The sequence below is a fragment of the Lichenostomus cassidix genome, chromosome 1 (genome assembly GCF_008360975.1).
Source record: "Lichenostomus cassidix isolate B80296 chromosome 1, HeHo_3.0, whole genome shotgun sequence".
In the NCBI taxonomy this organism is placed as follows: Eukaryota; Metazoa; Chordata; class Aves; order Passeriformes; family Meliphagidae; genus Lichenostomus; species Lichenostomus cassidix.
In genome coordinates this window covers 62286266-62308901 of record NC_139479.1, presented here as the reverse complement: position 1 = coordinate 62308901, position 22636 = coordinate 62286266, and the positions used below count along the sequence as shown (strand labels likewise).

Here is a 22636-nt window from a genome sequence, read left to right as displayed (position 1 = left end):
CTGAGAGCGTGTAGTCTTAAAGTGAAATGCAAAACTTAGCGTTTCCAGCATGGCAACTGGATTGTGATTCAAGGTATTTTCTGTGTAATGCAGAAATCCAACAGTTCAAGGAGATTTTTCTGTCTCGAATCCCTAGTTTCCTTGGATTCTTTTAATCTAGTACATAAATTACACTTCTTCAGTTATTTTTTTCCTGGGAATAGCTGCTTAGTTTGCCTCTGCAAGTCATACTTTTGTGCCCTTACAGAAAATTCAGCTTAATCTGTGAAATTGAGATACCAGTAAGACCCTATTGAGATTTAGCACTCGTTTCTTTAGATTTGCATCATTACTTTCAGAGTGTTTTCAGAAACGTTTTTAACAGTCACTATGGGAATGTGCACAAAACTGTTTCACTATAGCTGTGTATGCTTTGAAATATCAGGATTTGAAGAGATTTATACTACTCAGCTGTGGAAGTTCACTCACAAATACTGACTTTCACTTTCAATGAAATAACTGTCCTGACTCCTAGCTAATTTACAAAACCCCCCTATAATTTAGTATTGTACAGGTGCGTGTGCATTTTCCCCCACTATTCGATAGTCATGTTAAATAGCATGACATTTGTACCTATTTTTCATTTTAATTAAAATCTATGCTTAGTACATATTCGACTACATGAAACAACTGTTCTTTTAAGCTTTATTTCTCAGCTGCACTGTTCTCATATTTTACAATTACATAAAGGTGGGTGTGGCTAAAATGAAAGCAGTAAGCAATCTAATATGAATATATAGTGTATTTTAAGTAAGTTTTCCTTTCTTATATTTGATGTACTCTTTATTTTGAGATATTTAGGGGGAAAAAAATAATGAAGCTGAAATAGACCCTTGTAGTGCTGCTTGCATTTTTTACCTCAGTTAAAATGTCAAACATTAACTGGGATTACTTGGCCCTGGAAAAGTTGCATTTGGAGGAAATATCAGTTGAACTTAAATATCTAAATGTATATATTTATATTTTATCAATAAGTAAAAGCTAAAGTTCTGTGCTAATTAAGCCTTGCTTAGGTATAACATGTAGCATAGTGTGTGTATTTTTTTTAATTTTTTTTTCTTTGTTTCTTTTCAATCTAATCCTTTATCTTGATTCTTAGGAAAAACATCCAAATAAGCTTCAGTTGATTGGGGCTTGTTTTTTTTCTTTTTCTCCTCCAAAATTGTACTGAAAGTTTCCACGAGGTACTCTCTCATTTTATAGATATAAATCTACTGAAGCTTGAAGTAACTCTTGAATTTTTAATTTTCAGAAATATCAGTAATTTGAAAGTTAGACTGTGTGACTTTTCCATGTGTCAGGCTAGTACTTCATAGGAAGCTTACTGTAGTAACATCTTGAGTGTCAAAACTCATCCTAACAGGTGTATCACCACTTTCCTGATACACTTTTACACAAGTAAAAGCACATTAGCTTTCTTTACAGGAAAAGTAACTACCTATCAGTTAGTATTTCTTTTATAGGACCTTACTGGGTTTTGTTGTTTGCATGGGGAAGCAATTAACTACTGAGTATGTAAGGGAGAACCAAGAAGCTTATCACTGTATTCTACGAATATGCTGCAGGTATTCTGCTTTGTAGATACAGTCATCCACCCACACCCAAAGGCCCATTGCAAGTTATTCGAGTAATTCACATTCATTGCAAACTGTCAAGGGTAGAGCGCATCTTGGACTAGTTTTGACTGCCTGTGAAAGAAACAGGGAATGAAATTGGAGGCTTTTGTGTTGAAACAGAAAAATATTTTTATCAGAAAGTTTTTAAAACTAGAAATAACTTTATGTATGCCAATAAGTGCTCTCCATGGATTTTTTTCCCACTTATTTATTATTATAAGTTCTAAACACTTAATATCCAACAATGGAACCTGGTCTGAAAAAAATTATGTTTTCTATTATCAGTAATACTTGGAAAATTTTTTTGAACAGGCTGCCCAAATTCTTTTTGTACCCAATCCCCTGCGGCTCTTCTCACAGCCATCTATTTTTTTAATAGAACTACTAATGTATTTTAAAGGTAGAAAAAAAAGTTGATATGCCCCTGAAATAGAATGGGGACATCAGAAAGAGTAGAGAGGTATAGCCACAGATTTCGAGTAACCTCTTTTAGTCAGTGAAGATGTTGCTTTGCAGTTTTTTTTTCCTGGTGCATTATTGGCAGGAGTTATGTCGAATTTTTAGGTTACTGATGTATTAATACATAAGGTGGATTTCAAAAGGAATCTCTTTATTGAAAAATGTATTCATTGTGGATACTGGACAATTTCAAAAATTTTTAGAGTAAGCTAGGTATAAAAATTTCTGCCCATAAGGGTGTAAGGCAATGTCTGTACTAATTTTTTTTTTAACCCTTTAATGTAAGTTTTTAAAACACTCATTTTAATAATGAAACTTTGGAATACACCTATTCACTAGACAGTTGATATCACGGCAATTGAGGAATAGTTCTGATCTTAGCTTTTTATGCTGTGTGAGAACTTCAGAAGGTTTGTGTGAGTGTTAAAGGAGGGTAGCACAACTTGAGCTTTAGTCCAGCTAGCACTTAAAGTTGGTAAATTTTTTACTCTAATACTTGCATATAATATTTTTTGTGTATCATTAAAAACAAAAAATACTCTCTTTACAGAGAATACTAAATTTTTGAACATTATCTAATTCTAAACACTTTTCCATATCTCGATAATAAACAGTTGCTAGTGTAAAAGGATGACCTCACACACATACATTTATTACCACATGCACACAATAGTAGAAAATGCTAATCATGTACATTTAGCTTTTCTTTTGTTAAAGATTTCCCTTCTAAAACAGAAGGCAATATTTTTATATTGCTCAAAACTGAAAGATAGGAGTGACTTTCAGTGATCGTTATTAATGTCTAAAGGAAACCACTGTTAGAAATAGGACCCCCCCGCCCCGTGACTATTTAGCTTGTTTTCAGCCACTGCAGTGAGTGTATCTGCAGTAAATAGGTTATTAATAAACTTTTCAACATTGAATCTGGTAACAACTAATTATTTGATTTAGCATGAACTGAAATTCACTTGAAGATTTGGTCTGAGAAAAAGATAATTACACATCGAATAGGGCTTAGGCTTGTATTTTCATTTTAAATAGCTTTATGTAAGGCCAGTTTCAATATAATCTTCAAGTATGTTAAATCTCAATATAAGCACAGAGGAGGACCACGAGTTTTGTGGGTTTGGTTTAAGAACAGAAACTTTTTTAAAAAGATGAAATAGGTGGTGTGTGGAATACATGAAAATACAGACAAACTCCTTTTTTCTTGTTAAAGCAGGGTTCTTATTATAATTCCATATCTGGGGGGGGATTGTAGTATTTTTTGAATAATCTTAAAGAATAAAGAACAAATTTATGGAAGTATTTGTAAGCAGGTGACTGACCTAGGCATCAGCTACTCTTTTATTAGGCATAGGATGTGTCTTGTTATGGTGTCTACAGTGAAAATGTTCAAATAAAGTCAAAATAGATTTAAGATGTTGGCTGTGTGAATGCAATGTTTCCTCCAGTAGCTATTTGACTATTGTTACTGCGTCTGACAAGTTGCACTTTGTTTTTACCTGATCATGGCTGCCCTTTTTTTTTTAAATTTCTTTAATTTTATTTAATCTCTCAGTATTATATGATTGTAATTTTTCCATTATATATTTTAAAGTAGCTAATATTTGTAGGCTAGGTTTTAATAAAAGCAGTAATGGTACTGCCTTGAAGAGCAAAAAAAATTAGAACTCGTTAAAGTGAAACACTAGAATTTAAATACTGAACAGTCAATAGCATGTTTTATGAAATATGACAGTAGTAATCACACATCTATTAAGTAGTTTACTTACTAAAAAAACTTACCTGCTTGCTCGTTTGAGGGTGGAGGGAGATGTTGGTAGTGGTTAGGAAGGGAGAGAGAACAGCACCCCTTACTCCTTTATTTTCTTTTCTTTTTTTTTTTTTTTTTTCTTTTTTTTAAATTTTTTTTACTCCTTCTCCCTCTTACTTTCATCTTAAAATGCTGTGGGAAGAATGAAAGCAGAAACATGCTAATCTGATTTGTTTCAGGAGGCTTCTGATAATAAAGAGGCATATCACAGGTGTTCCTAATCAAGTCAGTTTGGTTTTAAAAAAAAGTATTTTTGAAATTAGGATTTCCTGTAACATAGACAATGTGAGGGTCAAGCTGATGACCTACATCTATGTTTGGGGATCAACCATGAAACTGTGGGTGTTGGAAATATGTTATAATACATGACATTTTTATTGCAGGTTTTGACCTTTCAATAGAGAGCTGATTTTGGAGAACGGCTTACTCCTGTGATTGAAAGACTCTCTGGAAGGTTGATGGAGCATGAGCATGGTATATATTATATTAACATTTCTCTTATTACATATGTTCTTTATTTTAAAAAATGTGCACAGTAGTATAACTTATTCAGATTATTCAAAATAGGCCAGTTCTGCTGGGATTGTTCAAAAATTTATTATTTGTTAAAATAATTCTTCTTTACACTCCTCCTGTAAAATTATAAAAGACTTAGTAAAGGTATTGCCACAAGTTATGCTCAGAATAAAATGAGGTGGCCAAAAATATGTATAAAAAGCTGAGTTTGCAGCAACCTTGATCCATTTGAGCTATATAAATTCTCTGTATAGTATTGTTCTCATATTCCTGTCTTGGGAATTACTCCAACTGAAATGTTGCTAATCCAAAAAAAAAGTATGGATAATATTTAAAAAATATTTTTCAATAACTTTTTTTTTTTTTTGTTGGGAGGGTGTGTTATAGAATAGAAGAGAGATAGCTGAGTGCCTTTCCATGTAGTGTGTAAAATTTGGTTTTAAAGGCATTAGTAAACTAGCTACCTGATAAGCAAAGAAGCAGAAAACAGAAAAAAAAAAAAGGCCCTCAGAGCCCTCCACCTGTACCAGAGTAGTCAAATTTTATTTTTTTACTTTAGTTGTTGGTAAATAGGTACTATATTGTAAAACACTGAATATTTAAAAGGAGTTCATACGGACTATGCTACACTCATATTGCAAGTCCTGCTTTGCACTAAAAGTACTCATTTGGCTGAAACTGAGAAATCCATTCAGAGTAATCATAACCTATCTACTCATATACAAATAGTCTTAACTAACCATTTACACAGACAATTGAAATTAAAATAGTAACTGGTCTTGGATTGAGTAAATTTGTTTAAATACTAAATGGAGTAGTAAAATCTGTAAGACTTTATCTTCAGCGGAGTATATTACAGTACAACAAATTTTATGAACATGTTGTGACTTTAGCAATTCCAGCTTTCAGCTGGAATTCAGTTTTTATCCTTAATCAAATCTGTCTGTCTTCAAGAGCACATTTTTTTGTAGGAAATAATTGTACCATAAAATCACAGAAGTTTTAAAAAACCCAAAATTTCAGATTATCCCAGTGACTGCTAATTTCTACCAAGCAAACCCAGTGAGGTGTAAATTTCATATTTCCTCATTGTTTTAACTAATGGCTAGTAGAACTGAAGAATTACTGGAATTTACCAGTAATACACCTCCTGTTATAGAAGTATTTGAGGTAGATATGTTCTGAATATATTTTTTTTATACAATGCTATGATTTTAGGATAGTTAAGACCTCCTACAGAAAACTATCAGTTGAATAAGGCAACTTTGAATACAGAAAGTATAGGAAGTAAAAGTTAACTTTATATAAGTTTTGTAGTTTGTGATTAGTGAGTAGGTAATTCTTTCAGTTTTAATCCTTTCTTTATGTGATTAAAGACACAGTGAAAGTACTTCTATTAGTGCTGTAACCGTGTTTGGGTAACATGCTTAATATGCTCCCAAATAAATAAATATCTCGGGCTGCCCAGAAACTGCTTTGGGTGTACTGCATTTCTGTTGTTTTTTTTTTTTTTTCTTTTTTTTTTCATCCTCCCTTTTTTCTCCTAACTTTCTTAGGAACATAAAGATTTCAGGATTTCACTGAACAGTTTGAATTTGTTCATTTTTTTCCCTGCACAAAAGCAGTTATATTCTTGATAATGAAACTGAGGATTATATTGCAAGGCAAAGGTATCTAAGGCTCCCTTGTGAGATATTTAAAAGGTGAAAGGTTGATGGAGTGTTCCTTGGTCTGACACAGGTTCAGAGTATTTCTCATAGATTCTTATTCAGCAGAAAAGGTGGTTTTTGGTTTGCAACTGTAAACCAAAGGGATTTTACATTTAGGGCCTAATCCTGCAAACTAAAATACACAAGTAGTTCAAATGACTCACTACCATGAATAAGGATTTGCACAATCATACTCTCATTAGATGCACACTTTATTTCCTTTAAAAAATTTAGTATATATTAAAGTATTTTGAACTTTAGGACCAGTCTAAATGTCTTTATAGAAAGTGCAAAAAGTTTTGCAGTAATGTAGTAATTGAGTCTTACTCATTTACAAGCTCTAATATCTTTTAAGAGTGCTGCAGTTGTCAGTTATGATTAGAGTCCACTTAAGGTGTTGATTTGCTTTAGAACATTTTTGTGCTGAATTTTGGCCCATATTAATTTTTAGAATTTTTTTTTCTCCTAGAGCTGTTTTGTACTTGGTAGTCAACATGACTGTTTCTTGACCCAAAGAGTAGGTGAAACTTTCAAGAAAGGTGGTGGGATGTGTTTGTTTTATTTTCCTACTCTTAGCCTCTCCTATTCTAGTTCTTATTTGGCAAAACAACCATTGATTTTGTTGCAAGTTCACCCTGAGCTAAAGGCCTGCAGTCCTTGCCCCTTAAAAATTGCTGGTTATGGCTGTTGCAAACTATGTGCTTGACTTCATAAACTGTTTTGCAATATCTAATTGTAATGAGGTTGAAAAGATAAAAATGTGCAGTCTTCTTTGCTGAAGTGCTTCAGATGTGGAACTTTCCATGGCCACTTTTACTGTTCCTCGTGTAGGTGAAACACTTGAGGCTCTACAAGTCTTGTTGACTAAATCATAATTTGAAAGCTGACAATGCATGCTTATTGCTCATCCAAAAGGAACTGTTGCAGATTACTTTGACAATTCGTTTATGCTTTCTTTAAGGGCTTCTCTTGCTTTTCAAAGGCAAGTGAAATAATTTTCCTGAAAGAGGTATGTAGCTATAAATGCAAGCCATGCCTAGTTATTACAACATATGTAAAATCAACCATTGTTTGAAACCCTTGTATGATATCTTTAGGCATGACTGTTTTAAGTTTTAAATTTGAAGCAACTGAACTTTCTGGATTTTGTTAGTTTAAACTAAATCCAGCCCTACATTATTTTAAAATGGAGTTTTGTGTACTATTAGATTTAAATAGACATTAATTTTTATTATTACTTCAGACATTCAATGAAACATATATATAGGAAGTATTTAACACTGGCATACTTATGTATCATTTTTCCTCGTTTGTTGATAAAATGGTCTTGCTAGGCAATAGGAAAAGAAAAGCAAATGACATGCAAATTCTTTAGGAAAAATAGTTAAAATGTGCCAACTGGGTTATTTAAATTCTTATTCTTCTCACTCAAATGCAAATATATATAAGTAAGGTATTGCCCCCTTTTTATTATTATTTTTGTTTAATTTCAACAAAAATCTAAGGGGGAATTTTTGTAGGCCCATACAGTGAAGCTCTTGGTGGGGAAATGAGAAATGTAATCAAAGTTGTTAAATGTTCATATAGTGTATTGATGGCATGTTCATATACCTTGCTTTAGACTGCTGTTTGCACACGAGAAACAGGGCATGTATGAAGATGCAATTGCGAATTGAGTAGTGTGTTTGAATAAACCACTGTTTCTAGCTTTGTTAATTTTTAATTTATTTCAAATACATGGATATTCATGGTAATTTTTTTCTACATTTGTTTGGGGCAGGACTTTTTTTTTTCTTTCAGAAAGCAAGGGGTTTTTTGTTATTCTGAATTTTTAGAGCAGTATTATAAGAAATTATTTCTTTTTATCAAAATATATTATCAAAATAATCTAATTAAAGCAAGATACCAGCAATATCTGTTTTCTAGTTTGTGAAGTACTTAAAAATCTTAGTAATGTGCAAATATCTCTGAACTATTTACACCTTGTCTTTAACCCACTAAATTTTAAGAGCTTACTTTTTACTTCCTGTGAGTTTCCTATGGGTTTTTTGGGGTTTTTTTTGTTTTGTTTTGTGGGAGTTTTGTGTGGGTTTTTTTTTTGGGTTTTTTAAGCCTTTGGCCAAAGATTTTTGTGATTTTATGCTTCCACTTCCTAGATGACATGAAGAGCAATTTAAATTTTTTTTTTTTTTGCCCCCTTTCTCCCCCCGGGAGGAAATGAATTTTAGCATTCATATGAAAGTTAACTTAGACATTTAAAAAATATTGTAATTATGAACATGATTATGATCCTACCAGCTTTAACTGATCATTTCCTACCTCAAAACAGTGTTAGAAAAAGTCACTTCTAGATTTAAACAGGACTTCCAATGGATCTGATAAATGAAAACATTTGCTTTATAATTTCTGTATTCTTTTTGGAGCAAAATTTTCTCTCGGTAGAATGGGTAGATACTGTTGTCTTATGAATATTATCACTTAAGTAATTCTGAAAATCCTTTGCTTTCTCTTGTTGCAAGATAGTCCATATTTTAGTCAAGCTCAAAAATTCGACAAGGAAGATGCTCCATCTATTGTGAAACGTTGCAATGGCTCTTATAAGAAAGTCTCTAAGTGAAAATATGTATTGAAAAGTTTTTTGCAGAGCAGAGTTCTCTTTTGATACTGTAACACTTATTGTCAGCATTTTGCAAAGGCAAAAAACTCCTGATCAAAAAGAACGGTTATGTACTGGTTACCCTGTCCCTATGCCCCCTAAAACCATAAGATTTTTTTCCAGGTTCTCAGGAGAAGGGAAAATGATGCTTTTAGTGCCAAGCACAGGAATTATAAAAGCAGCATTCGAATCTGTACTTTTCTTCATCTGTGTTAACACCTAATTCTAAAAATATTTTTTCAGCTCTCAGTCAGAGTGAGGGACTGTAGTTCTGTATGACCAGAGTATTTTTTAAAACAAAGGGTCATACTCTCATATTTAATTCTATGTATGTGGAAATCCACAGCCTGTATGATATGCAAGTGTTACTAATATATTCTCCATACTTAAGTCCCAAATTCATGACCTCTCTAATCAATCCAAGACCAGATAAAATATGGTTTGAAATAAAATCACAGTAAAATGCTTGCCTTCTCTTCCTAGTATTACTAGGTTTAAAATGTGGGTCTTCATGGTGCCTGTTTTGCATCCAGGTTTAGGGTGTAATGAGGGGATTCTTGAATTAGCAGTGAGAGAATAATTCCTTCCAGGGTATTGGTACTGCTAAACTGTTTTCTGTTGACATCAGCAACTCTCCTGTTTTTGTTGAGGTTTTGATCCCACCATAATGACAGTGAATTTGGCTGTGAATATTGAGTATTTGATTCAGAAATTGATATTTTTGTGAAACTGCATAAGAAACGAACAGAAGTGTAAAATACAAGAATGTTCACAAGTTATCTCTTATTTGTTGTCCTTGATTTTTTTTTTTTTTTTTTTTTTTGCCATTTAGGTGTATAGACTTCTTACATTTTTGGTGTGTAATACTTAATTTGTCAACCTCACTATCTTCTGACCTGAAAACAAATTTGAAACGCTGTTCAAGTTTTTTTTTTATTATTATTTTTTTAGCTTAATATAACTTATGTTGCTGACCCACTTTCCATTATTAAAAACCTGAACAGCATTTGTCATTGAGGTAGGAATTAATGAAGGCTAACACTAGAGGGCAATTCAAAGCAGCAGCTTACCCCAGAACAGTTACGGTTGCCTGTGGCCCTGAGATGAAAAAGAGGGAGCCGATGCAGACTTTCCCAGGGTCTCCCCCAGGCAAAAGCTGTTCTTTGTGATTACCCTCCTAAATGGTTTATTTGACTCACTTTTCATATCTTGGGGTGCTCCACTGAATGAAAAAGAAGTTAAGCCACTTCTTATGCTTTTCTGAATTACAAGTTTAGAAACATCTTCCACAGTATCTTACCTCGTTTGCTTTTGCCACTGTCGAAAAGGCATAACTTTCTCAGTGGTGGGTTTTGTTTGATTTTTATTTGCTGTCATGTGCAACATCAAACTCTTAGAAAGATACTAGGATTTGAGGGGTAAGGTAACATTACAGGAAAGCTTAAATGTCTTTTGTTAAGTACCAAGGAAAATGGAATGTATGGTGAGTAAAATATTTTCTTACAAAATACTGCAAAGTTAGTCAAATTAAGAAGACAGTATGAATAATTAATTTCATATTAAAAAACTACACACACACCAAAAACATGTGACAACCAGGATAAGGCATCAGATAGGTCCTTTGTGTCTATAATTTTATCAAGTAAAATATATGCAAAAAAAAAATTAGCTGTAGATGAGCAATAAAGTGCTGTATTTAATATTTAACCAAGTAGAAGAGATAATCTGTGTATATTGTACACAATTTAAACAATTTATATAACAGTGCATTACATAATAAATTACAGTTTTCACTGTTGCAGTGTCATTATAGATACACAGAACATCTTAATACTTGTAAATAATAACCTGTATTGCAAATGATGGTGTCGTGGTTCTTGAAAAGCACTCTAGTATTCTTATTTTAGCAATGCAAATTTTCTCATTATATTGAAATGTATGCACCCAGCCGTGTAAATGCTTGTGGCACAGTACAAATTTCAAAACAAAAGGCACTTTATATAAGTGTGTGTGAGTTTATACCTGTCTTTCTATCTAACTCTGTGTGCATATATATAATATATATTTTGTGTGCTTGTATATAAAAAAGCTAATCTATTATTAAAATGACACGTTTGTTTCTACACTCTGGATCAATTTGTCAAGTTGTATTTTCTTTGCATCTTTTTGCACGACTTACTATAAATGTCTAAAATTTGCTTTAGCTGCTTTCAAGTGTTTTTTTTTTTTTAATAAAGAATATTTACTTGCAATCACTCTGGCAGTGATACAGAAGAATATGAATACTACACTGCATTGTTATAGTAAGCATTTACACCTGTTTTCTGCAGGTCTTATCAGCAACTGTAGTACAATTTGAAAATGTGTAGTCTGCTGGCAATGATGTGCCCAACCTTAAGTGGTGCTGGAGCCTTTGAAAGAGAGATATTGTGTCATAACACCGTATATATGGTCTGGCAATTACTGACCTTGATCAATCTGTCCAAGAAGAAAATAGTTTTCTTGGTTCTTAATTTGCAAAATACATGGTGGGGGGGGTGGCAGGCAGGAAGATCCTGTGAAATTTAATCTTACAGAACTTGATAGGTTCTCTGGGGTTTAGGGGAGATTTTTGGTTTCACTGGGGAGTGGGTTTGAGGAATTAGTTGGCAGTCATACCCAGTGATAAAGAGGTCTTAATCACACGCATGAACTCTTGGTTTTGTGAATGTATTTTTACCAAATCTGTCTGATTCTAGGTGATTACACCAAGCACACATTTAATCTTTTAAGGAACTGAACCCTTAGTCTTTTGCAGGTAAGACACTATCGTTTCAAGAAAAAGCATTTCCATGCCAATATGACTCTTCTCTTTTTCTTTTCTTTTTTTTTTCTTTTCATTTTACCAGCTTGATTTTTGGCCCTAAATCAAAGAGATAAGTTCTGTCATTAACATTAAAGCTGTCTTCAGAATTTTGTTTATTTGAACAAAGCAAGAACAAATGTGTAAGTACCAGCAATGTGCAGACCAGTATTGTAATATTGGTCTGTTCTGTCTTTATGCAGGTGGTTTCATGTGGCAGGCTGGAAGAGACACTCTTTTTCTTCCCAGCTTTTGACAAAAAGATGACGCATATGACTCAGAATTAGAAGGGGAAATCTGCCAGTTTGCATCAGTTCCTTAACTTGTGGGCTGCTATTCACCACAAGAAAAATCAGTATACTCGCACCAGTGCTTCTTGAGAGATGACGAGTAATCATTTCTCAAAAAGTGTAGGATGATTGGAGTAGGCCTTTCATATGTTACATTAGGCTTTTCCTATATTAAGGTATTTTTCAATTATATTAAATTTTTAGGAAAAAAACCCAGATAATTTTATTAAATGCCACATTTAATAATTAATATAGGAATCAGATATTACAGCTTAATGTAGATCAAAAGCAAAGTAATTTGTTTCATGAAACTTCTATTTTGTCGGCACTGAAACTCAGATGTTACAGATCTCCAGAGTTAAAAGGTAAGGGGTTTTTTTTTTTGTATATTTTTTTAACCTAATTCCACATATCTGAATCTCCAGTTCCAGCTTTTAAGTAAGTTAGTAGGACTGAAAAAAAAAAAGTAACTTTGAAAGCAAAAGCCATCTGTTTTGAAGGGGAAAATAATTATTTGAAGTAAGGAAGGATCTGAGTTTTCAAAATGTTTTGCCTTAGACCTGCTATAAAAGATAATGTAGGTAATTCTGGTTCTTACATATATGGTTTGGATTATGGTGGAGAGACACTTCTTGCAATACTAATATTGCTCAAAGAGCATCCTGTCAAGTAACTTTTTATTTAAAATAAGTCAGATGCTAGTTCTCAGTGTTTTAGCATCTTTTAAGTTTCTGGGTATTTTTTAGTTTGAGGGTACAATTTTGGTTTTGTTTTGTTTTCTTTTTTTTTAACTACTACTGTGCTTTAGGTATTGGTTTATAAATTTTTTTCTTAATATATTAACTTCTGGTTAGTTCAGCATGGTTTTGCTTTGAGCTTGTTAGTGAAATATTGAAAATCTTGCTTAATATAAAGCCATAAGAAGCACCCAGCATCCATATATTTTATCTTTTTTTTTTTTTTTTCCCAGTGGATTAAGTTCCTTTCATTTGGCAAAACTGTCATCGTTTTGGAAAAGCATATTCTAAATGAGGTTTATTTTCTATCTGGAAGAATGAAATTCACTATTTATCGCTCTCTATCAGCCTTAGAAAACACCATTTTATTTTGTATTAGCTCAGTTCTGTGAGTAGTGGGTTTCATTGATGGGAAGTGGGGAACCAAACAAGAATATTTCTGAAAGGGAATACACAGATCTGTGTGTTAGATGGTATCTATTAATATTAGTAGTATTCTATTAGTATTTCACGGAGTGGTGGGGGAAAGATTGCTGCTCCAGCTACCATTGAATGAACAAAAGATATGACTAGGAATCTGCACTCCAAAGGTGTTATGGACACCTAAAACTTCTGCTGAAGTTACTGATTAAATAATGAAGTTGTAGAAATAAGAAATACAGCTAACGACTGGAAAAGTAGCAGTTCCTAGGAGGTGTTCCTCTGCTATTAACTAGTGGATTCCCTTAACAGTTTAATTATTTCTTCAAGCAGGTCAGTTTCACCTTTCATAAGTCATACTGTGGTCTGGCATTTTATAGAAGTCATGTAGGGATGATGTTAAGAAAAAGACAAATTTACGGCCTGAGCCAGAAGGCAGGCTTACAAAAAGCAACTTCTTTCTGGACACGAGAAGCTCTTTGTTCTGTGGCCTTGGTCTTTTTGTGCTTTGACCCTTATTTTATAGCATTGTCACTCTGACCTTAAATCTTTGAAAGCAGACATGCAGCAAATTTAGCCCTTTACAAGTGGGGTTTCGTTCTGAGCTAAGGGTCTGGTTTTTATCTTTAGGCATTATAGTCCCATACAATACTGAGATGTATCAAAATCTCAATTTAAGATTTGTGGTTTGGCATAGTATAAATAGTTATTGTTTATATATAAGGCAATTTATTAAAAAATAATTGCTCTTGTTACTGGTCTATGATTTATAATTATTTACCAATTTGAGATAAGACAGCAACTAGGAAGGCAGTCTGGCTAATGCTGACTAATAGATTTTTCACTTTCCGAGAAGTACTTTGGAAATTTATCCTGTGCACCAACCACCAGGCTTTCTGCAAAAGCTACTTGAATATTCTGTTGAGGACAAGAAATGCTTTGCTGTACTTTGTAAAGTTAGAAGATTTAAGCAGTAATACCTGCATGGCCTTCTTTCATAAAAGACAGTGCCAGCTTAGTAGAGCACAGAATTTTGTGTGAGGCCTGTTAAATGAGCAAGTCTTCTGAGAACTTAATAAAACTATATTTTTTAAGAAAACCTGAAATTAATGAATTAATAGAAAACTAATAGTTGATAGATTAAAAGTTTTTTAAATTAAGGTGTTTAAGAGGAGAACCTTTTTCCTATCCTAATAACTTTACATTATATAGCTGGTTTGTATTGTACAGTTACTGTTGTTTGGAGAGGGATTGTCACATTTTCTTTTATCAGCAATGATTCTGTATGCTTCAGGTTTTGTACACCAGCTATAATAATAGGATAATCTTTTCTGAATGTAATAGTGTAATAATCTAATGCTACCTTTGCTGGTGAACTTGAAAATATTTCTTTTTTTAAAATTTTTTTTGATCCAAAAAGGTGTTAGAAAAAATTTTTTATTACTCATACAGAAACTGAAGATCATATTTTTAGACAGATATGGCTTTCTTTTTGATAGCTCTGCTATATCTAGTTTTAATTTTTTTGTGATAGAATTGGTTGGAAAGGAACATTTTAATTACTCCTGTAATGAAATATAAAACTTACTTTGTAGAACATAGAAAATAGGTTCTTCGTTTTTCTTAATTTTGTGTGTGTCCTTTCAAGCAGAAAGAATGCTGGTACAGATTGAAAGTGTTCACACAGTTTTCTTCCTGTGTGCTTGCCAAAGGTGCAGGGAAGACAGATTTTTAAAAGTTGTGTGCTAGCTATACCAGTGCAGTCAAGAGGGATCTGGAAAGCTTTTCTGAAATGCAGTTTTTACAAACTCTGCTAGAACTTGGAGCTTGTTACACTTTACAAGTTCCCTGTAAAGTGTTTCATATAGCAATCTAGTTAATGCATCAATTTCTGACAAAACTCTTGTTAGAAGCCGGGAAAAGAGGTGGGAGGGGTTAGTCTTATTCGGTTTTATTTTTAAGCTACAGTTGATTCTAAAATACACTGATAATATACCCGAGTATACATTGATAATTTTTGTGTGTTATGTCAGCTTCCCATAATTATGGTTTTTTTAGCTAGCAAGCTGTAAAAATTGACATACTGTACTTGTTCAAGTCAGACCTGACTACCTTTAGTTTCTTGCCTTTCACAGAAATCCACTGCATCCTGTTTTCTATTCATCACTCCAATATAAGCATCAATATTGCAGAACCAAGTAACTGTCTTCACTTTGATTTGTCTTCCTGCATGCGATCGGCAGGGGGGTGCACCTCATACAAATTAATATATGAGTCAAGCTAGTATAAGCAGTAGCTGGAGTCTTAGATTAAGTAAAAAGGGTGTAAAACAGAATTTGATGCTTAGAGTCCTTAACTGCACTACCAAATTTCCAGGTATTTTTATACTTCTGAATTTCTCAATGGTTTTACTTCCTGGTTTTTATTTTTAGCTGGCTTTGTTATTTCATGTTTATCTTATGCAGTAGTTCTCCAGCTAGTCTAAATCTGTTTGTTCATGATCCTTGGAGAGATGGCTGGACACATGATATAGATTCTCCAAATTTAGTAGCAGTAAACTTCAGTAATCAGCAGTCATCTGCTTCACTTTAGTTATTAATACTTTACATTGCAAAAAATGTAGTTCTCCCAGTCTTTTGCCATGGTTATATGGGGAGTATTGCTGACATAATCAGGAAATAGTTAACAGGCAATCTCTTTTTTTTTTTTTTTTTTTTTAAGTTTTTTAATGTCGAAGTTTGTGCTACCAAAACTACTCATTTTTATGTGCAGAGAATTATTTAAAGCATTGTGATTTTTTTTTAACAGCTTTATAATACTGTTAGAAATATTCAGCCGCTTGCTAGAAGGAATAGGAGGACCTTTTTTACACAGAGAGTGTGTATAAACTTGGTCCTGAATTACTGCACCTTTTTGAGGTGAAGTGAGGCAAATTTATTGCTGTATTAATCATTTAATTTAAAAAAAAAAAAACCAAACATGTACATGCAACCAGAGCATGAAAATGCCAGGTTAGAGACAGGGGTTTTTTTAATTATTTAATTTTATTTTTTCTTTTTACAACTGCAGTCTTAAACACAAATTAAAAATCTCACAGTTACTTCAGGAGAAGAACAATCAAGGTATATAGTTTATTCTCTTAATCCTTCTTTCTCTGACCACAATGTAACCTCAATTAAGTTGAGCGAATTAACTGAGTATCATAGGTTATGCCTGAGTCAAATAATAAGGCAGTAGTAGCCTAAAGTACATTGTTACCTTTAAAGTTAATGTTTTGAAATATTTCAGTGGAATCTTTTCTTTTAAAAAATACATGCATATCACTTTAAAGGCTGCTGACCACGAATTAGAAGGAAGGATGGTTTCTTAACAGAGGAACAAGAAGGCAGGAGTAAAATAATATACTTCTAAATCTAAGATTTAAGAATGAACAAGAGTTATAAATTCTAGTATGTTTGCAGTGTTGAGTATGCAATGACAAAAATAAAATGAAACTATTGTTTAAACATGGAGGGAGGGGTGTAAACAGTGTATGAGAGATACAGCTACATACACTTTTAGATCTTACAATATTAGAGAATGGAAGTGTTCAGATTTCTTGATAGTGAACAGTGAGATTATCTCTAATTCTGTCTTCTTCCCAGAGTAGTTCCATAAAACCCCAAAAGTATTTTCAGCAAGTGTTGAATTGTCAGTTTGTTTATTCATATTTAGTGGTGTGTTAGTGGCACTGAACTGTGAGAGGAGAGCTTGGCAAATTCACCAGCCGTTGTCCAAAAAGCTTCACTGCAAAATGTCCTGTCTAACATAGAAGTAACTTACTCTATTAATGGAGTGCACAGAGCAGGACACACTTATCAAAGATGCCCCATTTCATGCTGTGCCATCTCAGTGCAAACCCTGTCTCATTTCTAGTTTAAACTAAGCTAACCCAGGAAAACTGAGGTATGGACATGTAATTGCCAATGTCAGAGCTATGGAGCAGAGTAGCACTGGTGGACAAATGTAATGCTTTAGCCTGTGGAACACTTAAGTCTTTCAGGTTCACATTCAGTTTTCTAATTTTAAACTGAAATAAGGTTGGGAAAGGGTCATGATGAGCAGTGAAGCAATAGCCTTGCTTTCATAATGGATCTGTGTTGCTTTGCATTAATGAGTAAGTAACAAAAGCAGTGGAATATGGTTGTGGGCTATTGTATAACACTATCAATGAGGTAGATGTTTTGGCCAAGGAGTATCAAGAGGGTGCTTGTATTGTATGAGCAAAAGGCACGAGGTAAATGTTTAATTTTACATCATGTTCTTGGGTATTAGAGAGAACATACAGTATTTAATACAAAGGCCTTGATATGTTTTACTCCAAGTCACTGACCTGTCAGATTGCGGGCCTAGTGGTACCTTCTGGATATAATATTTTACATAGAAGTTTAAGGAGCTTATTAGTAGTTATAGTAGCATTTAAGGAGCTTATTAGTGTGTATAGTAGCCAGAAATTGACTTGTAGCTGATTTTCATAGGGTCAGAAAAGATTGAGTTTGGCTTGGTGTTGTCATAAACTCTTAACTATAAACAATAAAACCCGAAAATGATATTTTATATTGGCTTGGTCTTTGATAAATCACCTAAGAAATACTGCAATCAAGGAAAGGTTCCTTCATTGCTTGGGAACACTCCAATTGCTAAAACAAGCACAAATACACACACATACACACACTCTTTTTTTTAACAGTTCCAGTAGTTTTTTTTCAAAGAGCATTCCTGACTTGTGTATGTGAGGCTGCTTCTGTGGAATTTCAGTTCTCATCTTCAGAATCCTTCCTCAGCAGAGCTCTTGCTTTTAGGGACTTGGGAAATGTAATGGAACTGCTTGCATGCATGATACCCAGCTTTTATTGAGGTCTCCTTTGTCTGACTGTCTCTCATCCAGAGGCCCCCCTCTTAAGACACAAGGATGGAGGTAGGAGAAGCACTCTCAGTAACAACTATATTGACTTTATGACCAAAACATAATGGTACAGCTATGTGCAGACACTCCTGGATTTCAGTAGATTCCTGGCTTAGCTATCAGTATACTTCTTATCTTAGTCTTCCTCCTTTCATCCTTTTCCTGTTCTGCAACCCCTTCTCTCACATACACTGCCTTTAATTTTATGTGAAAATTTGCTTATTCTGCTTGCAGATGAAATCTATTTTAATAGCAGTGTGGAAAATGTAGTCACATTGTGTTGCATTTTGGGGTGGTTGTTTTCTTTTGGGGCATTCTGTAGCAAAGTTTGAAAAATAGCCAAGCAACAAAACAACCTCCAAAATAATTAAAAAAAAAAAAAAAAAGAAAAGTACAAATAAACAGCCTGGAATCCTAAAATTCACTTAAGGTTTTGTGTTCATGTTTTGTATGGGTGGGTGGAATTACCTGCAAGTTTTCCTACTAATGTACTTACTGTAGAAAATAGCATAATAGTCATAATAGTTGTGCCAAGTCTTCATTTCATGGTGTGTATAGTTTAATTTTAGAGGGATTTAGTTATGCAACGGAAAAAAACCCTCCATACTTAAGCTAGAACCTGAAAGCAACCAGGCAGTTGAAAGAATAGTATCAGTTACATACATGGAGTTTCAAAAGAATTTGGATTGAATGTAAAAAAGAGAAATGTACTTCCAAAGGTATTAAATGTCTAATCAATGCAGCTGTCTAATTTAAATAATTTTCTTTCAATCTTTTAAGGTAAATCTACAAGTACAGAGCAGTACTTCCTCTTGTTAGAGTAAATCTCCTACTGCTGGCCAGCATTTTTGCTCACATCTATCTTCATCTTTGCCTTCCACATTTTATATATACATATATATATATATTTATGGTGGAGATATCGTCTTTACTTTTTCCTCTCTTGGCTCATGCCTAGCAGAGTTTCTTCAGGGGGAGACCAACTGTCAGATCTACCTTCACAGTTTAGGTTTATTTTGACTTTGCACTCCTCCTTTAATTCACCATGGTAAGTTGGGTAAGTTGTGCCTATTTAATCTAGTTTGCCTATTTTAGCTGTCTGATTTTGAAAAACAAATACAGGTAGTAAGAGGTGGAGTAGGGGTAAGTGTAAATATAGCTGTGCATGTATAAAATATACTGGAAATGGCTCTTTGATGCAGTTCTTAAAATCAGCATTCCTACCTGGATAAACTATATAAAAAGTGTTGCTGCAGCTGCCTGTAAGTTTATGCTGGCAATCTCACTTTAATTGGCACATTTGTGCAATGGACTCTTCTAGCAGATATTGTCCTCCTGTGTTACTGTAGGAACAAAAATGGGAAGGGAGAGAAGAAAAACTCCCCAATCTTTTCCCCTTGTGGCCTGCCAAATCTTTTTGTGCTTCCAGATAGCCCTGTTAATTTCCAGAAGCTGTTTATCATGACCTGACTAGAAGGCTTATTGCAATGGAGTGGAGTGCTTGGGTCTGTACTGTGTAAGTAGCTTTTGTCTTAACAGTTTAGTATAAAAACATTAAAGACAGCATAATTCATGTTATCTAGGGAATCAGTAAAAGGACTACACACACTTAAATCTCTGGCATACTTTAGTCTAAGCAAATGATGCCTAGCAGGAGTGTGAACTCCAGATCTCTTGCCTACTTCAAGTGAAGTAGCATGGTCATTCTAGGCTGGGGGCAGATGAACTCCTGCTCATAACAGATAAGTTACTGTTCTTGCTCACAATCTGTTGTGGGGTTTTTTTAATATATTTTTTCCCCTCAGATTAATTAGGAAGACACTTTTAAGTCTGTCTCCCCAAAAATTGCAGTAAGGGTAAGCTGCAGAGCTAACTAATGGCTTGAGGACTGATACAGTAGTTGACAGAAGCATATTTTGAAATGAGCTCTTATTCTCTTACATATGAAAGTTGTTGGGGTTTTTTTTTTCACATCTGAGTTTCCAGATGACCAGAAGTTAGATTAGAAAATAACCCAAACTTTTTTGTTTTCTTTTGAAGTAAACATCTGCATAATCTTTAGTTCCTCTAATCAGTCACACAATTGTCCAGTTCATGGTTCACATCCCATTAAGGTATTATGCACAGTTGACAATAAAGTCTAGACCTTCACTCTAGATAAACAGTCAGCTTGGCAATGGACAGATGTTTTATAAACATTTTGTAGTTCATTAATACAGCTGATGTTACTACATGAAAGCTAAAGTGCAATAAGAAAATTCTGCATTCAGTTCTCAGTGTATGTTTCTATTTCCTTGAAGCATGGTAGACACCTTGGCATAACGTAGCAGCACATAATGGTTTGTGGGTTTTGAAAAGGTGCAGGCCATATTGTGCTGCCTCAAAAATACAAGGATTTCATCACCCTGAAGAGACATACCACTTATGAATTAGTCAATCTTGTGATGCTGATGTCTGTCATACTTTAGCAGCACGTAAATATTGGTGTTAAGACTGTAAATATCTCCAGTATTAACTGTGCTGCTGAAGTAAGGCTAGCCACTTCTGCACGCGAGTCGTGGAACAGGACATTGCATGTATTTCCTATGCCTTTTTGTTGCTATAAATTTGTATACTGTTTGTTTGTGAACACTTTATTAGTTTTTGTTTGTATTTTCATTTATTCAGAAACTATATTTAGAACTTCATAGTATCTGATGGTAAATATAGAATAGACTATATATAACTTTGGTTTACGTGAAAACTGAACTTTTTAAAGGAGTCCTCTCAAGCTACACCTGTCTAACAATGCTTTGGTAAGTGTGTTTGTTTATATATTTAAGAACTACAAAAATTATATTGCTTTAATTGTCAGTATCTCTTCATTAAAACTCTAAAAACTGTTCATTTTTTACAGCCTTTTCTAAATTAGTGGAATTGGGAAATTTTTGGTCATTCTTTTAGCAAAGAGAACTCATAAAGAGAAAGGGCCTTCTAAATTTTTTAGCAAAACTTACTAAATACTTCATTCCTTAAACCACTGGGCTATAGACAGGTAGCAGTTTTATGGTTAGAAGTTTAAACTGAATACCTGACTGTGAATTTACTAATTTTTTTTCTCATCTTCCACTAAGATTTTTCTCTTGCAGGAGAATCTTTCATTGAGATTATTGAAATTGCTGCAGTGAGAATGGGAATTACTTGGGCTCCTTTCCTTTTAAAAGCTGCATGCAAGAACTGTGTGGTGAGTCAAATGTAGACTAATGGTTATGTAAATGTCACTAATTTTAGATACAGATCTGAAAGTGTGTTTCCTTTTAAGATTTTATTTTCTTCACTATCATGACTCAGTATCACTTGCTAATCTAATTTTATTAGCTCTGTTGTATTTTACCATTCAACTTAATATATCATATAGATTTTTTAAAAGGAGGAAAAAAAACTGCTCTGCACTGGAGATTGGTTTGATTTTAGCCTTCACAGGCCTTCTGCTGTTGCAGTTGCACAGGTAGAAACATGATGGAGACGAATATGAATCCAAGTTTTTGTAATTCATACATTTGCATTATTTGACCATATTTCAGAATTTCAGCCTGGTAAAAATCACAGTCCCTTTGTCCGCTAATGCTATGGATTTGAACTGGTAAAATTACTGATGGCTGAAATTTCCAATTTAGTTCAGACCTGAGCAGTTCTCAGTAGCAAAGCTATGCAGAATTAGATAGCTTACAGCTTTTCATAAAGCGCATTTCTGTGTGCACATTTACCTACTACAGGTCTCATAAGATACATGATCAAAATGAGGTTGACTACTTAGAAAAAAAATCCTATCTGGCTTGATGCCTTAAGAATTTCTAGCTTCTGTTCTTCATGTATGTGTAGGTTTGGTGTGTAGTTCTAGGCTTCATATAAAATGCTAAAACCTCTGTTCCCAGCACCTTTAGCCAAAATAATTCCTCTGAATGGAAATCCAAGGACACATTTGTTACCTCAGAGCCCCAACATATGTAAACAACAGTGAGTTGGGGGGAGAAGGCTTGGGGTGGTTGACATCATTGCCTAGGGGTGTGATTGGATAATTAAGGCCCAATATGCTAATAAAATAGAATTTATAAAATCTGAAGAGTTTGTGACCCGGTGTCTATTTTTGGGTGTAGCCTCACGAGGGGGCTTTATTTGCCCTGAAGAATGTACCTAAGGCCATAATAAATTTGTCTGCTTTTTATTCTCCTAACTCTGTCTGGCCTCTGTTTCTGGTAAGCCTGGTTAAGGCATCAGGTTAAGGCATCAGAAATTCATTGAGTTTCTTCAAGTAGCACTGTGTTGTACTTGCTTATTTGTAACTGCTTAATATTAAAGACCTGCACGTACATTTCAACCATTTGAAAACTTAGAAGTGGTTGGAAAGACCAAAAATCTTGCAATTACAAAAGAAAAAGATTATATTCTTCCACTCTACCACTTCCCTTAAAGGTCACTGACTTTTTTTTCAGCATGCTGCAGACTTGTGCTTGCAGCAGACCATCCAGTTGCTTTTGTAGATCTCGTATTCTAATGTACACAGGATTTTTCCCAGGGACTTCTATAAGTAGATGTGAATCTTAAGAGCTGA

The 22636-nt window shown here is 33.9% G+C and overlaps 1 long non-coding RNA gene across 3 annotated transcripts in view; it reads left to right on the top strand.

Moving 5' to 3' along the window:
- LOC146444755 (uncharacterized) overlaps positions 1–22256 on the top strand; it is a 75069-nt gene extending 52813 nt beyond the window's left edge. The window contains exons 4-6 of one of the 3 annotated variants that reach the window (XR_014852236.1): positions 4314–4404; positions 19475–19561; positions 21174–22256. This is a non-coding gene — a long non-coding RNA (uncharacterized LOC146444755). Of the gene's footprint in view, positions 1–4313; positions 4405–19474; positions 19562–21158 lie in introns of all 3 variants that reach the window. The other 2 variants (XR_014852235.1, XR_014852237.1) reach the window with 2 other exon arrangements.
- Positions 22257–22636: the final 380 nt, after the last annotated feature.